Genomic DNA, 18,973 nt, shown 5'->3' on the forward strand with positions numbered 1-18,973 from the left:
TGCAGATCATAGATCATGGTAGGACCACATATTCCACAGGTCCTATTTGATAAATGATCAACTACAATATGCATTGGAGGTTATTTTGGGTCAATACATGCAGAATCTGTGGCAATTAAATTACCCATTTGGCCATACTTGTAATTTATGTGGGACAATACTGGGAACTTACCTTCCCCAGTAGGTGGAGCTCATTGTGATACATGATATGTGATATGTTTTGTCTCATAATATTTGACAGTCAAAAGCTTCGCAAAATTCTTTGGCTTCAATATTTCAATATACCTATATGTCTATCAATATATAATGTAGCAAAGTACATATATGTAGTTATATATGTGTAACAATTATAAGATAATGTGTGTGTATGTATGTGTATATATATATATATATATATATATATATATATATATATATATGTAATATTGTGAGCATGTATAATTTTATTTTAGACTTTTAACTTTTATTTTAAATGGACACAGGTGATAAATACAATCAGTACAAGAATTTGGTCCCTTTTAGGTACACAAGTCCCACACTATGTAGAAAGCAAATAACAACTAAATAAACAGTGTAGGAACTGGGACAGGGTTTATTTTAGTTTATATGTAATTTTAATATATGTATGATATTATATAACGTACTTATAGAATTAATATATGTGTATTTGATATAAATATACAGTATATCTGATACTGAGGCAAGAAGAGAGATTTAAACTATTTAACACATTCTAAATTACAGATAGAGTATACAAACATCTGCAAACAATATATCAGTAATGTCAGAAACAGAAGCAGGCCACTCACACATCTGTAGAACAAATATGTAATGCCTGGAATCCTAATAAACAATGAATGTCATACAGCACGTTGTATATCCAGTTCTCCATGTAACATAATGAACAGCAACAAATAAATGACAGGTATCTGTACCTACCATTACAACATCATATGCCACTAACACCACCCTACATGCCCCTCACACCTCCCCCACATGCCCCTCACACCTCCCCCACATATCCCTCAAACCTCCCCCACATATCCCTCAAACCTCCCCCACATGCCCCTCACACCTCCCCCACATGCCCCTCATACCTTCCCACATGTCCCTCACACCCCCCCACATTCCCCTCACACCTTCCCACATGTCCCTCACACCTCCCCAACATACCCTTCACACCACCCCCACATTCCCCTCACACTCCCCCACATGCCCCTCACACCTCCCCCACATGCCCCTCACACCTCCCCCACATGCCCCTCACACCTCCCCCACATGGCCCTCACACCTCCTCCACATTCCCCTCACACCTTCCCACATGTCCCTCACACCTTCCCACATGTCCCTCAAACCTCCCCCACATTCCCCTCATACCTCCCCCACATACCCCTCAAACCTCCCCCACATTCCCCTCACACCTCCCCCACATGTCCCTCACACCTCCCCCACATGCCCCTCACACCTTCCCACATTCCCCTCACACCTCCCCCACATGCCCCTCACACCTCCCCCACATGTCCCTCACACCTCCCCCACATGCCCCTCACACCTTCCCACATTCCCCTCACACCTCCCCCACATGTCCCTCACACCTCCCCCACATGCCCCTCACACCTTCCCACATTCCCCTCACACCTCCCCCACATGCCCCTCACACCTCCCCCACATGTCCATCACACCTCCCCCACATGCCCCTCACACCTTCCCACATTCCCCTCACACCTCCCCCACATGTCCCTCACACCTCCCCCACATGTCCCTCACACCTTCCCACATGTCCCTCACACCTCCCCCACATGCCCCTCACACCTCCCCCATATGCCCCTCACACCCCCACACATGCCCCTCACACCTCCCCCACATGTCCCTCACACCTCCCCCACATGCCCCTCACACCTCCCCCACATGTCCCTCACACCTCCCCCACATGCCCCTCACACCTCCTCCACATGTCCCTCACACCTCCCCCACATGTCCCTCACACCTCCTCCACATGCCCCTCACACTTCCTCCACATGTCCCTCACACCTCCCCCACATGTCCCTCACACCTCCTCCACATGTCCCTCACACCTCCTCCACATGTCCCTCACACCTCCTCCACATGCCCCTCACACCTCCTCCACATGTCCCTCACACCTCCCCCACATGTCCCTCACACCTCCCCCACATGTCCCTCACACCTCCTCCACATGTCCCTCACACCTCCCCCACATGCCCCTCACACCTCCCCCACATGTCCCTCACACCTCCTCCACATGCCCCTCACACCTCCTCCACATGTCCCTCACACCTCCCCCACATGCCCCCCACACCTTCCCCCACATGCCCCTCACACCTCCCCCACATGTCCCTCACACCTCCCCCACATGCCACTCACACCTCCCCCACATGCCCCTCACACCTCCTCCACATGCCCCCCACACCTTCCCCCACATGTCCCTCACACCTCCCCCACATGCCACTCACACCTCCCCCACATGCCCCTCACACCTCCTCCACATGTCCCTCACACCTCCTCCACATGTCCCTCACACCTCCCCCACATGCCCCCCACACCTTCCCCCACATGCCCCTCACACCTTCCCCCACATGCCCCTCACACCTCCCCCACATGTCCCTCACACCTCCCCCACATGCCACTCACACCTCCTCCACATGCCCCCCACACCTTCCCCCACATGTCCCTCACACCTCCCCCACATGCCACTCACACCTCCCCCACATGCCCCTCACACCTCCTCCACATGCCCCTCACACCTTCCCACATGTCCCTCACACCTCCCCCACATGCCACTCACACCTCCCCCACATGTCCCTCACACCTCCCCCACATGCCACTCACACCTCCCCCACATGCCCCTCACACCTCCTCCACATGCCCCCCACACCTTCCCCCACATGTCCCTCACACCTCCCCCACATGCCACTCACACCTCCCCCACATGCCCCTCACACCTCCTCCACATGTCCCTCACACCTCCCCCACATGCCCCCCACACCTTCCCCCACATGCCCCTCACACCTCCCCCACATGTCCCTCACACCTCCCCCACATGCCACTCACACCTCCCCCACATGCCCCTCACACCTCCTCCACATGCCCCCCACACCTTCCCCCACATGTCCCTCACACCTCCCCCACATGCCACTCACACCTCCCCCACATGCCCCTCACACCTCCTCCACATGTCCCTCACACCTCCTCCACATGTCCCTCACACCTCCCCCACATGCCCCCCACACCTTCCCCCACATGCCCCTCACACCTCCCCCACATGTCCCTCACACCTCCCCCACATGCCACTCACACCTCCCCCACATGCCCCTCACACCTCCCCCACATGCCCCCCACACCTTCCCCCACATGTCCCTCACACCTCCCCCACATGCCACTCACACCTCCCCCACATGCCCCTCACACCTCCTCCACATGCCCCTCACACCTTCCCACATGTCCCTCACACCTCCCCCACATGCCACTCACACCTCCCCCACATGCCCCTCACACCTCCTCCACATGCCCCTCACACCTTCCCACATAACCCTCACACCTGCAGCTCACAGCAGGATTTCCCAATCCGCTTCACTTGATAAACATAAAAAAACAGAACAAGATGCATTCCAAAGCTGGAACAGTACTGCAATGCCTGGAAAAATGGCGGTTGGTATGGTGATAATGGAAACAGTACTTTCTAGTGTCATATACATCCATTTTACTAGCATTAAAAACAATAGCAAAATAAATATAATAAACACCAGTGAGTAAGAACACATACTGAGGACTCTACGAACTTGACAACTCGTTTTTATACACATTCCCCAATTGATAATAACACGCTCTGCAGGCATTTTTCTGCCGCCTTCATGGTGGTAAAACAACATTGAAAGTTATCAGCTTCAATACAGCGCTAGTTTTTTTTCAACTGTTTTTGCAATGAGCTGCATCGTTACTGCAATAAAAGAAAAAAACTCCATATCACAAGTAGATAGGTTAGAAACAACTTCCCTCTATATTTACTTATTTTACCAAAAGGTAGTAAAATGCAAATCATCTTATTGTCAGTGGTGGGATATGAATTCACAGAAAAGAGCAAAAAAAAACCCAAAAAGACCAGTCACGTTTATTTGTTAGTAAATAATGACTGAAATCATATGACCATATCATTCTCCCCAAAAAAGCCGATATCTCCCCCAACCCAGACTGTAAAGCAATGCACAAGCTTTATACTGAGCTTATGAGCTAAGCTCCTTGTACAAGTGTTACCCTGGTAAAACCTTGCAGATAGAAGCTCTCCCCCCCACATAAAGTATCCCAGGTAGTGTTGCAAAACCTCTTAAATCATGGTAAATTACACATCACATGCTGCTGGCTCCGTCACGGAAAATTATAAAGCTACGTGATGTCTCGTTTGTTGTGCTGAAAACAAATGTAAATAAATTACTGGATGAATCTCATTTACATTTAGAAAACTCACTCGGCTGCAATGATGCGACTACTTTTTTTTTTTAATGGCTCTTTAAAGAGAAGTGTCAATCATTAGAGAGGCCAGTGCGGGAGGGTGGGCACCAGGGTCATTAGGGACAGATACACCCCGAGATGGAGCAGGTTACAATTTTGGTTAACTCTACCAAAGTGATTGCGCAGTGATATCACAGAGATCAATCACTTTCAATGCGGCCTCCGTTAATTCATAGCCAATAAATCAAAATAAATAGATTAGTTCAATTACTATATACACCGATCAGCCACAACATTACAACCACTGATAAGTGTATAGCATTGATTATCGTGTTACAATGGCACCTGTCAGGGGGTGGGATATATTAGGTAGCAAGTGTACAGTCAGTTCTTGAAGTTAATGTGTTGGAAGCAGGAGAAATGGGTAAGTGTAAGGATCTGAGCGACTTTGACAAGGGCCAACTTGGGATGGCGACTGGGTCACAGCATCTCCAAAACGTCAGGACTTGTGGAGAGTTCCCATTATGCAGTAGTTAGTATTCACCAAAAGTGGTCTGAGGAAGGACAACCGGTGAACCGGAAACAGGGTCATGGGCGCCCAAGGCTCATTGAAGCGCATGGGGAGCGAAGGCTAGCCCATCTGGTCCAATCCGGCAGAAGAGCTACTGTGGCCTAGTGATTAGCACTTCTGCCTCACAGCACTGGGGTCATGAGTTCGATTCCCGACCATGGCCTTATCTGTGTGGAGTTTGTATGTTCTCCCTGTGTTTGTGTGGATTTCCTCCGGGTGTTTCGGTTTCCTCCCACACTCCAAAAACATACTGGTAGGTTAATTGGCTGCAATCAAAAATTGACCCTAGTCTCTCTCTCTCTGTCTGTGTGTCTGTGTGTGTGTGTGTGTGTGTGTGTCTATACTAGGGAATTTAGACTGTAAGCTCCAATGGGGCAGGGACTGATGTGAATGAGTTCTCTGTACAGCGCTGTGGAATTAGTGGCGCTATATAAATAAATGATGATGATGTACCACAATTGCTGTGTAAACGCAGACATACTACAGTAAAGGCATGTTCGTGCAAATGCGGCACAAGCAGGCCTGTAGAAACATGCATACAGGGCCGAGAGGGGAGGTGGGTACTAATTACCCGAGCCCTCGCTACCGAAGGGTTTGTTTTTTTCGTTTTTTTAACTTTATATTTTTTATTCTTTATTTCGTTTGGTTTTTTTTGCGCGGGTGGGGGGGCGCTTCGGCGCCACGATCACACGACCGCAGTGCCAGCGTCCCTCTTCCCTCCTCCGATTGCACTGAATGTCGGGCATGACTTCAACTCAGCATCATCAACAGGATAGACCCCAAAAGGAGAAAAGCTCAGACGGCAACAGGGGAGACCTGAATTAGGTCACCCCTCGTAGGCTGAACTTACAATCCCATGAAAAACCTGCCCCTAGATCTCTAATTAAGTTACTAGTGCTATGAAAATATATAGTGCTAATCGATTTTTATGTCTTCAAAATAAGCTCCACCCACTGAAAGCTCCGCCCACTGACAGACGTTTATGACTTAATCCTGACACTGATATGTTGTCCAAGGCAGGAAATAAACAGGGGAGATAGCTAGATAGCAATTTTCTTCCTACAAATGTATTAACGCAGTTTTAGCTATGACCACTCACATTAATTATTGCTAAGGCCAGTAAAAAAAAATAGCTTAACTGGTGTTTTACTTTGAATGGGTAGAAAATAATATGTTTACTGTTTAAGATCTACAATGTGTAGCTTGTTCTTCTATTATTTATTTGCATTTTCTCGCTATAATTTATGCGCTATTTTGACATCGCTTCGCCACAGAGTATAGATTTTAATGTGCTTGTGTGTATGAATGTATAGAAATGAAATGCATTGAATCACATCAGACAAGCAAGAAGCGTCTGCGATGATAGAAGTAAGGTACTAATGAGAATGCATAAGGCTGGGTGTGGCTGAGGCGATCAGTCCTACTGTGACCAAAGTGCAGAAAATGTAAATGAGGTGTCACAGGCAGGACAGATTGCAGGCTAGGAAATAAAATAATAACTGAAAAAAGAATATATTTAGCTCACTGGATAAAACAACGCTGAACTGAGCGCTGAATGCTCCCAAACTTAAGGATCTTAGATCTACCCCTCTAACTAAAACAGCATGAAGGAAGCTGAATATTCTGAGATGATTGCAAAGTTGAAGTGGAAATACTGAAGTCCGAGTTCATTCTGCAGCATATGGAATCGTTCATTTGCTTTTGAACGCAAGAAAAGAACACAAGTATTCAAGTTGCTAAAATTCCAGTCTTGACAATAAAATGGGTATCCTATGTGTTTATGTGATCCTCCTTGTCTTGTGGTTATGCCCCCCACAAGGTTGGCACTTCCATTAGGCGACTCTAGAGGGTAGCAATCATTAAAGAGCGTAACCGCTGATAGCTGCATATAATGCGCACAATTACCTCATACTTGCCAACTTTTCCTCGTTGGCTTCATGGAGATCCCGGAGGAGGTGGGTGTGTGGGGCAGGGCTTGACAAATTGCATCATGTTGCCCTCCCCCCCCCCACCCCCTAAACAATTATCACAATTTTGGCCAATTACCGCAGGGGGTGGGGCTAAGATGACACGATATTTGCGTCATTAAGCCTCCCGCCAACATATCTATTGCGGGGGCGAGAACCGGCAGGTCTCCCAGAAATGCAGGAGTCTCCCGCATATTCCGGGAGAGTAGGCAACTATGCGTTAAAGAAAAGAAGCTAATGAATCTCTAGAGACTGAAGTGTCTTTTACATTTCTGTCTCCATTACTGAAGTCTTGTTGTCTTACCTGTCAGTCTTTGATTAAATCTTGGTCTCCGTGAAAATGGCCACCTCCATAGGCATCAATACATGGACATAGGACACAATTTCTGAACAGTGTCATCATGCCACAGATGGCGAAGCCAACCACGTCTTGTACTGGCTCAGCATCAGGGAGAATGCCAGACTCTTCAGGGAGTGAGGGAGATCACCCCTATTTCAGGGAGAGTTGGCAAGTATGGAGTATGCATGCTAAAACAATTGTGTGCAAACAGGTGCAAATGTAAAAATGTAAAATAAAATGTAAAAATGTTATATTATTTACAGTAGACATTAATAACATCACGATACATGTATTTCATGTGGAATTTGTTTGAAAAAAGGACAACTTTTTTTAATTTTTTTTATGTTTTGTCAGGTGACATTAATTGAATAGTTTTTATTTTTTCTGTGCATTCTTTTGTGACTTTATATTCCACATAAGTATCAGACGCATCCTGCAGTGTCCTGTCTATTAGAGCAGAGCGGACCTTGACCCGTATTCATCACCACCCGTATCTTCACATCTGCTCCTTGTTGAATACGGACGTGCTCATACCCGTTTTAAAAAAAAATGCACATTACGTTCACTTTGCTTTTGGTACTGAATAATGTCGTTCAGTGTTTTTAATGTACCCGCAGCGACCCCACACTGAGCTTCTAACCTGCAAAGCTGCCGGCTGCTCCTCCTCCATGTCAGTGATGGGCAGGGAGTGTGGCGCCTGACTATGATGTCACTGTCCAGCGCCACAACCCCAAGTCTGAGGTGATGCCGCCCCCACCAAAATATAACTTCTCTTCCTAACTCAGTACTGAAATGGACACACATTTAATAAATAGCAGTGCTGAGAAACCAGCTGTAACATACAACTAATGGAACACTTCAGTAATATACCAATAAATGATATAGAATTTTAGACAAATATTTATATATTTTAGAATATTATTACAAAAGCACTAAATGATTTGGTTTCATTTTTTAAAATAATGTGTATACTAATGCTATGCATATTGGCTCTGCCTAACTAAAATAATAATAAATTAATAAACTATACAACTTATAATTTACAGGGAACTATGACTATGTAGAATGTAGATAGTCGTCTTCTAAACTAAAATATATCTCTTGCTCTCTGTGATCTTCTTCCCTCATTTCACAAAGAATAACTAAAAGGACCAATAAACCCTGAAAGTAATAGTATTACCTCCACACTGCATTACAGATGGCTAAAGCTGCTCCCACACTTTCAAGATGGAACCTGGTCAAAACGTAGTAATATGAGCTACTGAGACATCGCTGGTGTTTGAATCTACCAATCAATAATCTGCATTTCTGCTAAGCGCCGCCTGCTGGGTTAGAACCTATGGACTAAGTTAAGTTATTTAATGCATATTATTCAGCTCAGTAACACACAAACTTTGTTGCATATTGTCAATGGTGAAGTTCATTTCTTCTTAAGGAATTTAGTTTAAGCGAATGGAACAAGCCAAACAAAATGGAATTGCAGTACTAAATTACAGGAGGATGGAAACCACTGCCTGCATATAGAAAATAAAACCCCGGGAGTGTGCGGTGCTTGACGAGAGAGGAGTGTGGGAGAAATATGCATATGAGTGATCTCAGGATAGCGAGAACAGAAGACAATGAATGCATTTTTTTTTTCAATGTCCAAATTTCAAAATATATATATATATATATATTTATTTTTTTTAAAAAAAATTAATCTTATTTTTATCATTTAATTTTATTATTCTTTTAATTAGTGAAAATGAAAGTCTGGGGATTTGTTTCCACTGCCGGATATTCATCACCATTTATTAATATAGCACCACAAATTCTGCAGCGCTGTACAGAGAATATTTTGTGGAGAAAGACAGTTCCCCAATTGAGTGAGTGTCAGCTCTGGAGACAAGTGAACTTGCGAACACTCACTAAGCCTGACAATAGGTGGGTTGTTACAGATGTGATTCACACTGCTAACTCTAACAATGCACAACGTGTAATATGCTGTCATGTGATCAGAGGTGCGAAACCAAAACTATGTTATCAGTGGTAAGTACACCATATCACTTGCACTACATCTGTTCTCCTATTATCAAACCTGCATGTGCAGGAGTAATGTCCTGAGGTGGGAGAGACTGAGATACAAGCCGGCTGACCATAAGGTAGTAACATGCAGAAGTTATTCAGCACACACTACCACAATGCACCCAGCAAACAGGAGGTTACATTGTATAATAATATATAATATATAATATTAGATATACTACTGCATGAAAACAAACAGAGGAAGTAGCATGTGTCCCAGTGCTGGGGATTGCAACTGACAAATTAGTCCAGTGTTCTGTGGATCTCAGCAACCTCTTATTAGCATGGTCCTGAATAGGTCACAGTTTATTTGTTCTGGGATAAACAGGCAGGCCATGAAATAATTATTTTTAATTGCGCTTTGCCAAAGCTATCAAGCCAAAAGCTAAATGATGCCGCTATTGTGATTATATTTAGAGCATTGCCAAAATCCTTCCCTGCAAAGCATCCCAGCTGTCCTAAATTGTGTGCTGATGGCCGCTTCGCCTTGTGCCATCAAGCATGCCAAACAATGGGCCACCAGACTAAGAGGGCTGAGGGGTTGTTGTTTTCAGCCTGGCATCAATTACAGCTCGAAAGCTGTTTCGAGAACTTCATCATTAACAAATCACTTCCTGAAATTGTTATGAGGTGCTTTAAATATGCAAATAGCAAGCTGCTCGCGGGTAATATCGCCTGCAAAAAAAAAAATAAAAAAAAAATTGCAAATCAAGACTCCCACATTTATTAATGGATATTGCTTTCAACTGCTCTGATTATGCATTACTGCAAATTGGTTTCTCAATGTGTGTGACTCCGTAACAGAGATGCAGCAGTCATTCATACAGACAGCGGCAACAGGGTAGAACCTAGCGTGATGAATACGCATCTGATGTCTTACCGCGCGGCTCTGCAGAAGGCGCATCGTAACCGGTGTCCAAGTGGAAGACACCAGTTCTTTCAATGCCATCAACGAGCTTAATGAGTTATCCAAAACAGCTGGCCATTCTAATTCAAGTCAATGGGGTTTTTTTTGGACAGTTTCAGATATTAATTAACCCGCCTTAATGAGCACAGACCAGTATAACAATACACACCTGTAATGGATATTATCCTGAACCACTTCTAAACAATAGCTAGAAAAGTCTTGAATAAACTAAATTTTGATTGTGTATTTACACCCCGCGAGAAATATTGGGGAACACGGAACGAAATTTTGACAATATATGTCTCCTATCTACAGATGAGCAAAATATTTCAGCAAACCCTAGTTTAAAAGCTTTCAGAATTGGAAATTAAATTGTCTTTAACAATAAGTTTATTGACAAAATCTGCTAAAACAAACAAACAACACAGTTCAGAAAAGTACTTTATAAACACACTTACACACTTAAGACAATATTTGGGACTTGTTTGGAGAATTTAAAACTACTGGCCCAAAATTGCAAAGTTTGCAACCAAACCACAGGAGATTCAGTCCCCTCTAGTCCCAACTTATCAGACAGCCCACAAGGCAAGCTTACTTTTAGTTGCAGTAAAACCACAGTATATTAACTGACACATACGGACGTGTCTGCATAACTTTGCATAGATATTAAAAAGAAACACAGTTTTCTACAAACAATTATAAATTTACAATAATATGTTCTGGAACAATTACATTGTGTTTTGAATGCAGAAAGATACTTCTATAAACCAACGCAGTGCTGTAGCACAATAAATAAACTAAATAATAATACAATATATATTTTATTATATATTTTGTTCCTTCAGTATGGTTGCTCTTGAAAACTGTACATATAAAAATAAATTATAATATATTAGAATTTATTTATATAGCACCACTATTGTGCAGCGCTGTACAGAGGATGGATAGTCATATGTAGTCATTCACATCAGTCCTTGCACCATTGGAGTGTACAATCTATATTCCCTCCCACATGCACACAGACTAGGGTCCATTTTGTCAGAAGTCACTTAACCTACCTTTATGTTTTTGGAGTGTGTGAGGAAACTGGAGCACCCGATAAGAAACCCACGCAATTAAACGGAGAACTTACAAACTCCACACAGATAATAGGGCCCTGGATGGAATCAAACTTATAATCCAGGGGACAAGCACAGGATTGCTAGAGAGGGGGTTTTCAAATGTTTTGGAACAAAGCAAAAACAAACTTGCTGCAATAAAGCGCTAACTCAAAACGGTCGTTATTGCCGTCAAAAACCGCAGATTTTTTTATTTTTTACGCGGCAGGGAAAAAAAAACTTGCTAACAATTGAATATCCCCCACAGAGTTTTAACAACAACTGGTGTAAAAGCAGCTACTGAGAGGCGTTTGCTCCACTTACCGGTTTTATTCCTGGTTTTCTGAAAATGTTACCCTGAACAGGATATGTTTGTGAAACCCCAGTAATTGTAATTTATTTTAAGTTTAACTTTTTTTTATTCTATTTTTGTAAAAATATGGCCACTTCTGGTGGTGCATGGGCAGGGGAGATGTACAGCAGGTCAATGCATCGTTGCCTACTCTCCCGGAATGTCCGGGAGACTCCCGAATTTTTGTGAGTTCCCCCAGACTCCCGAGAAAGCAGGCAAAAATCCCGGATCCAGCTGTCTCCGTTGTTGAAGATGGGTGGGGGCGGGGCTGAACACTGCATTGTGGTCCCGCCCCCTGCTGCGATTGGCCGAAATTGTATAGGATTGACAGGGCCGGAGCCTAACGGCACATTACGCTTGGCCACACCCCTTCGACGGACCCCCTCCTGGACAGCTACCTTCAAAAGTAGGTAAATATGGGTCAATGACAGAAAAGACAAGTGGCTTTAAATAAAGTGAAGTGGTACTGTGCAGTGGCCGTGTGTACAGCATAAAAGTGGTACTGTGCTTTGTGTGTATGTGTGTGTATATATATATATATAGCATGAACATGATCTAAATATAGCAGAAGTGGTACTGTGCAGTGTCCATACATTCAGCTTAACAAAACAATTCAGAATTGAATACGATACAGAAATCAGGCAGTAGTGCTGTAGTCAGATAAATAAAAAAAGAATGAGGCATAAAGTAAGCTGTACATTAATGTGAACACTGGTTTAAATAAATCTGACCATGTAACCAAATTAATATTACTCTATAAATTTAATATTAATCTCTCCTCACTCTCAATTAAAATAAAAACTATTAAACTTAGTGTTATAGTTACCCAGTGCTGCACATCAGACTTTCATTTCCTTTTTGTATTTTCTATTTCAGACAAACACTAGAGCACTAGATAGAAAACTATAAAAAAAAATACACTAGAGACAAAAGTGACGGCGGACATTTTGTTGAGGCCAATGTTCTTGAAAACATATGCAGATGCTCATGGAAAAATGTCCTAGGCTACAGGCATTGTGTCATAGTAAATTTATTAAACATACTAATTGGGGGGTTTCATGATTAGAGGAAGGGGATTCTGGGTAACTGGACCCCCCCCCCCCTCCTAAGTGCGCCCGTGACCCCAGTGCTGTAAGACTGCAATACTAACCACTATTAGGAATATTTTAATGGAAAAAAAGTGGAGTTAGCCCAGTGACCCAGCCCAAGGTAGCCCACTCTGGGACCGGCCCAGGGGGAGTTGCCCCCCCCCCCCAGCCCTGCAAATCCTTGGACAGTGATGTCTGCTCCAAAGAAGAGTCAGTTGGGAGAAGAATAATTGAATCCGGGAAACCTTCAATATCCCAACAGTTCAGAAATATAGATGAAATAATAAGTAAAATATTAATGACTCAACTACCAGAATTTATAAACAATGTCCATGTAAATGTTGGTGTTGGACTGGTAAACTTACACAGATCCCCTTTAAATACACATCTTGATGTTATTATCCTGACACAGTACACAGCTAGATGCTGACAACTACAGACCAAAACCACTAGTATAGTACAATTAATCACTTCTAATCAATGCAACTTTAACACACTGGACACAGACATTACACCAAAGTGCATATAAGTCTGCTCGCTCACAGATAGTCCTTTCTGGGAAGTCTTCCTGAGCAATTCGTCTGCTCGGCCGTTTATGGAATTGTGGGGCAGGTTGTAAATGTGCAATGGTAGAACATATGCAAATGTCACTTCTACGTCCAGCCTACTTAGGACCCTGCCCCCTTCATTCAACTTACAGGGGTATATTTACTAAACTGCGGGTTTGAAAAAGTGGAGATGTTGCCTATAGCAACCAATCAGATTCTAGTTATCATTTTGTAGAATGTACTAAATAAGTGAGAACTACAATCTGATTGGTTGCTATAGGCAACATCTCCACTTTTCCAAACCCGCAGTTTAGTAAATATACCCCACAGTGTTCTCCAAACACACATACTTCAAATATGTAATTACACTGATGGTACTACAGGACTTTTACATAGAATATCTTAGATTTACATTGTTTTATCACAGTAGTAGCCTTGTGCCACAACACACATTCCCTTATAAAGAGGGGGGGGGGGGGTATTAAAACAATAGACTGAGGTCAAATCTCCGCCACCTTCAAACACCCATCAAAATCAAGTTTGGGAATTCAGCGCTTTGTCCTGTCCTTATTTACCAACTGCCTTCACCTTCCCACTGCTATAGATACATTTACCTTTTCTAGTGAATCTGTCTCAGGAATTAACAACCCCCCAAAAGTTTGGCTGAATATTAAACTGCATTAACTCCAGCGTCTGCTGTGAACGGTTATGCTGTGGAAAATGTTAGAACATTTGGAAGAAGCATCAAAATACGCTTTACTCTTGCAGCTTGCAGACAATGTATGGCAACTTTCCTTAAATGAACCCGACAACCTCACATAACACGTATGTTCTCATATTCACGTTCCAGTACGCTGTGCGCGTGGGACAGTCTGGTGTCCGACCATTTAAACTGTAACAGGAATTGCAAACGCGTGTTACAGTCCTGCACACAGAGTGCGGCTTGCGGAAAATAAAAGAGGCAGACAGCCGGTAACGGGAAGGCAGTCACAGTCCTCTAACTTTACTCAAAGTCTATAAGTAGGGATAATATATAACCATGGGTTGTATATACGTCCCCTTTACTACGAAATTAATATTTGTGGGGATTAGAGTGTGTTCCATTTCTCCATGCCTTATCTGGTGTCCGCTCATTCCCCAACACTGATCTAGTTTATTAATATTCAATCTTGTATGCCTCAGATTATGATGACATACATGTCTATTTTCCCATAATGTCCGTGAGTCCTCTTGGACTCCTGGGGGCCTAATTAAAGAGGATCAGGTTTTTGTCCAGTTAAGTATCATCGCAACGATGACAGATGACTTATTCGGAGTAATTTATGTCGGCACAGCACATCCGATATGAGGCTGTCCAGGCTATGACTCTTTCCTAAGGAAGACTCAGGGTTCTGACCCGGAGTCTGTACTGAGCATTCGTCACCTAAGGTCCCTCTCTCGTGATGTTCTCCCCATAAATTTGAATGGCTAATGCCATCTTCAGATGACGTAAGCCACCGGGATCCAGCCCTGAAGAGCTAAGAACTTTGGAACTTGATAAAATTGCCCAGATCCCAGTCCCCACTGAGTATTGTGAAGACTGTGGTTTAATCATACTTGCCTACTTTGGGAAACTTCTTTCCGGGAGAGGGGCGTGACTGGAGGGCGAGAGGGTGTGGGGCACGGCCAAAGGCATAATTTTGGCCCCACCCCCTGCGATGAATATGACGTTTTGTCAGGGGGGCGTTTTGAGACGCCAGTAGCGGGATGCGGGAGATTTGCCTGCTCTCCTGGGAGTTCGTGAGTCTGACCCAAATTTTGGGAGTTGGCAAGTATGGGTTTAATGCGGTACTTTGCCTAATGCAGGAGATATCTCTGATACATTTACTTAAAAATAACTAAACCATGCGGAAAAAGCAGTTTCCGCATGGTGTAGGGCGTCATAAATAGAATTTGCGAGAACATGATTTGCGTCGTGTCATTCACCCCCCGCGCATTTTACCCTTGGACCTCCGCTCCCAGAGAACATCCAAAAAGTATAGATTATGACGTCTTATTTTAGCTTTAACCAGTCCTTCAATATAATTGTAAACAGCGTCCTATACAAAGGCGTAACCACATTTGTCCTTATCCTGCTTCTATCTGTAAACAGAAAATTCAATCTGAACAAACATTTATGGCCTATGTGTTCTCTCCCGCATAAGTGATCTTTTATACCAGACAAAAGGGTCACTAAGAATCTGAGCGGAACCTAGAATTTTTATGCTCGCATTCTATCAGGTTTGTAATTGGAAATAAAGTGAATTCCTGAGGCCTGGAACCCTTATTTCTTCATAATGTTACACACTTAATTGCTCCTGTCATTTACCAACACGATTATGTTGTCTACAAATGGAGACGAATAATAGATTTTAGTACTTATGCAGAGACTTAAACTGCATGCAGAGAGCCACAAACTACACCATTAAACTGGAATTACAGCTTGAAGTCACAAACAAAAATTTAACCCCAGTAATCATTATCCCCTCAAAATAAAAGCCCACATGAGTCAGATCCAATTTTTAACCAGCAGAGAATCAAAGCCTTTTATTATACCAGCATGATAGTTTTGTTACAGTAAAATCTCCAAAGGAAATGTTTTCGAAAAACAAGCAGACACCGTGTCAGCTAGTAGAATAAAGGGGGTGGGCTGGACGAAGGAATATCATGTAAGCGGAAAACTGGATGTCCGTTTGGCAAGCTCTCAAGGTGAAATTTTGTAGGGGTGCCGTTTACGTAGGTCAACCAGGGGCCCCCATGTAAGAAAACAGCTAAGAATAAAAATATAAACATATCATCATCAGGTATTTATATAGCGCCACTAATTCCGCAGCGCTGTACAGAGATCTCACATCAGTCCCTGCCCCTTTGGAGCTTACAGTCTAAATTCCCTAACATACACACAGACAGACAGACTAGGGTCAATTTGATAGCAGCCAATTAAGCTACTAGTATGTTTTTGGAATGTGGGAGGAAACCAGAGCACCCTTGTGTGTTTTGGTTTCGGTTTTGGAATTTTTAGAAAAAATCCTAAAATATGCTAAAATCACATAATTTTGCTCTTTTTTTTACATTATTATTAACCTCAATAACACTAATTTCAAGTCATTTGCAGTCAATTTAGACCACCTCACAGGTCACAATATTATTTTTATACACTTTTGGACAATAACTGCATTGACCTGGATGGATGGTAAGCAACAGAGCAATGACACAAACACACGGCAGTTCCTAGCACATCTAGGACACATTGGCACAAAGCAGTGGCAGAAAAGATAAATGGGGGTCCACCCTCCCTCCCACCCACCGTTATGTTGGAGCTTTAAAAGGAATTCAAAACTCGCGAGATCAGAGATCTGACGACGTCAAGATGACGTTTTGCCTCGTTTTCAATTCCGAGGGCTCGGTACTCGGATCCCCTAAGTTCAGGTGTGTTCGGTTCTCGAGGAACCGAGCCTGAGCATCTCTAAATATAGTCCCTATTTTTCTGCATGGTAGATAACAATTTCACTCTAGTCTATATCCTTATTTTTTGCACTCTACAAGTTAACATCAAAGAGGAGAAATTAAAAGGCAAAAAATTATGTTAATTCAATAACGGTGACATGATGGGGATTGAGATTTAAGTACAGCGACAAATAAAGATCATTTTACACAGCGCCCGCCAATATTGTTTTTACCATAAACTACTGTCCTCCAAATAACAGAACCATGGACGGTCCTGGGGAGCAGGAGAGGCGATCCGTGGGCTCTCTATAGGTACATTCTGGATAATGTACATGTATGTTGAGCAGTGACGGCTGTCAGTGGCAATGTCTGGGTGGCTGGGGGGTAATGTCTGAATGACTGCCATCTGCCACCTTATATTGTCGTGACTATATAGCGCACCCCATTTTTAAACCGCACAGCGCGGAGCACATATCTGTCTATGGAAGGAGATAAATACAATTCTGCAATGTCCTGAAAAGTAATAACCAATATCTATTGGAACTGTTCTGCGCTGGGTTTTATGATGCTATGAACTGTGTGTTTATGTTATTGCATAAAATGTAACATAAAACGTCAAAATATACTTTGTGATTATTATAAAAGTCAACCTCGCGAATCACAGAGCGTCACAAGTAGAAATCACTGGGCTGTGATAGAATGTCACTCAGCACAATGACAGGAGCCCTGTCTATGCTATCAGGACTGAGAACACGTCAGGAAGACAAGTACATGACTCTATATTGGTGCGATGAATACTCTCTTGTATCTAGAAACAACGGAATAATAATATTAGAGGTTTCCATGTGACCCTGTATAACAGGGACAGCCTAAAGTTTTGAGGGTGCCGCCCTGGATATTTTGGCCCTGAACAATGTCTCTATTTTATTACAATTGAATGTACCCATCGCCTATACATGTGGAAGAAATTTCGTTGGCACAGACAGTTTTTAGATACTGAAGTCTATCAATTAACTAAGAACTAATGACATCACTGAGGTAGCCTATCAGTTCAGTAGAAAGCAGTGACATCACTGAGGTAGCCTATCAATTTCTTAGCAACTAATGACATCACTGTGGTAGTCTATGAATTAACTAGGCAGCCTATTAATTCACTTAGTACCAGTGATATTACTCAGGTACCCATTCCAATTCACTAGGAACTAATGACATCATTGTAATAGCCTATGAATTAACTAGAGACCTGTGGCATCACTAAGGCAGCCTATCAACTTTTTAGGAATTATTGACGTCACCAAGGTAACTAAAAAATTCACTAGAGCAAGTCTGGCTAACTTGTGGCTCTCCAGGTCTTGTGAAACTACAAATCCCAGCAGGCTATCTACTCACAAAGCATGCTGGGGTTTATAGTGTCACAACACCTCAAGAGTCACAGGTTGGTCAGACCTGCTCTAGAGGCCAGCGAACCAGCGACAATGCTGAGGTAGCTATCAATTCACCAGGGCACAAATGCATTACTGAGTAAATAGCCTATCAAATCATTAGAGACCAGTGACATCACTGAGGCAGCCTATCAATTCATTAGAGACCAGTGACATCACTGAGGCAGCCTATTAATTCATTAGAGACCAGTGACATCACTGAGGCAGCCTTTCAATTCATTAGAGACCAGTGACATCACTGAGGCAGCCTATCCATTCATTAGAGACCAGTGACATCACTGAGGCAGCCTATCCATTCATTAGAGACCAGTGACATCACTGAGGCAGCCTATCAATACCCTAGAGACCAGTGACATCACTGAGGCAGCCTATCAATACCCTAGAGACCAGTGACATCACTGAGGCAGCCTATCAATACCCTAGAGACCAATGACATCACTGAGGCAGCCTATCCATTCATTAGAGACCAGTGACATCACTGAGGCAGCCTATCAATTCATTAGAGACCAGTGACATCACTGAGGCAGCCTATCAATACCCTAGAGACCAGTGACATCACTGAGGCAGCCTATCAATACCCTAGAGACCAATGACATCACTGAGGCAGCCTATCAATACCCTAGAGACCAGTGACATCACTGAGGCAGCCTATCAATACCCTAGAGACC

The 18,973-nt window shown here is 43.4% G+C and overlaps 1 protein-coding gene across 4 annotated transcripts in view; it reads right to left on the bottom strand.

Annotated features, from left to right (window-relative positions):
• Positions 1 to 18,973, bottom strand: part of ESRRG (estrogen related receptor gamma) — a 633,225-nt gene that overhangs the window by 524,927 nt on the left and 89,325 nt on the right. The window lies entirely within an intron of this gene.

Source organism: Mixophyes fleayi, chromosome 3, assembly GCF_038048845.1.
Source record: "Mixophyes fleayi isolate aMixFle1 chromosome 3, aMixFle1.hap1, whole genome shotgun sequence".
NCBI lineage: Eukaryota > Metazoa > Chordata > Amphibia > Anura > Limnodynastidae > Mixophyes > Mixophyes fleayi.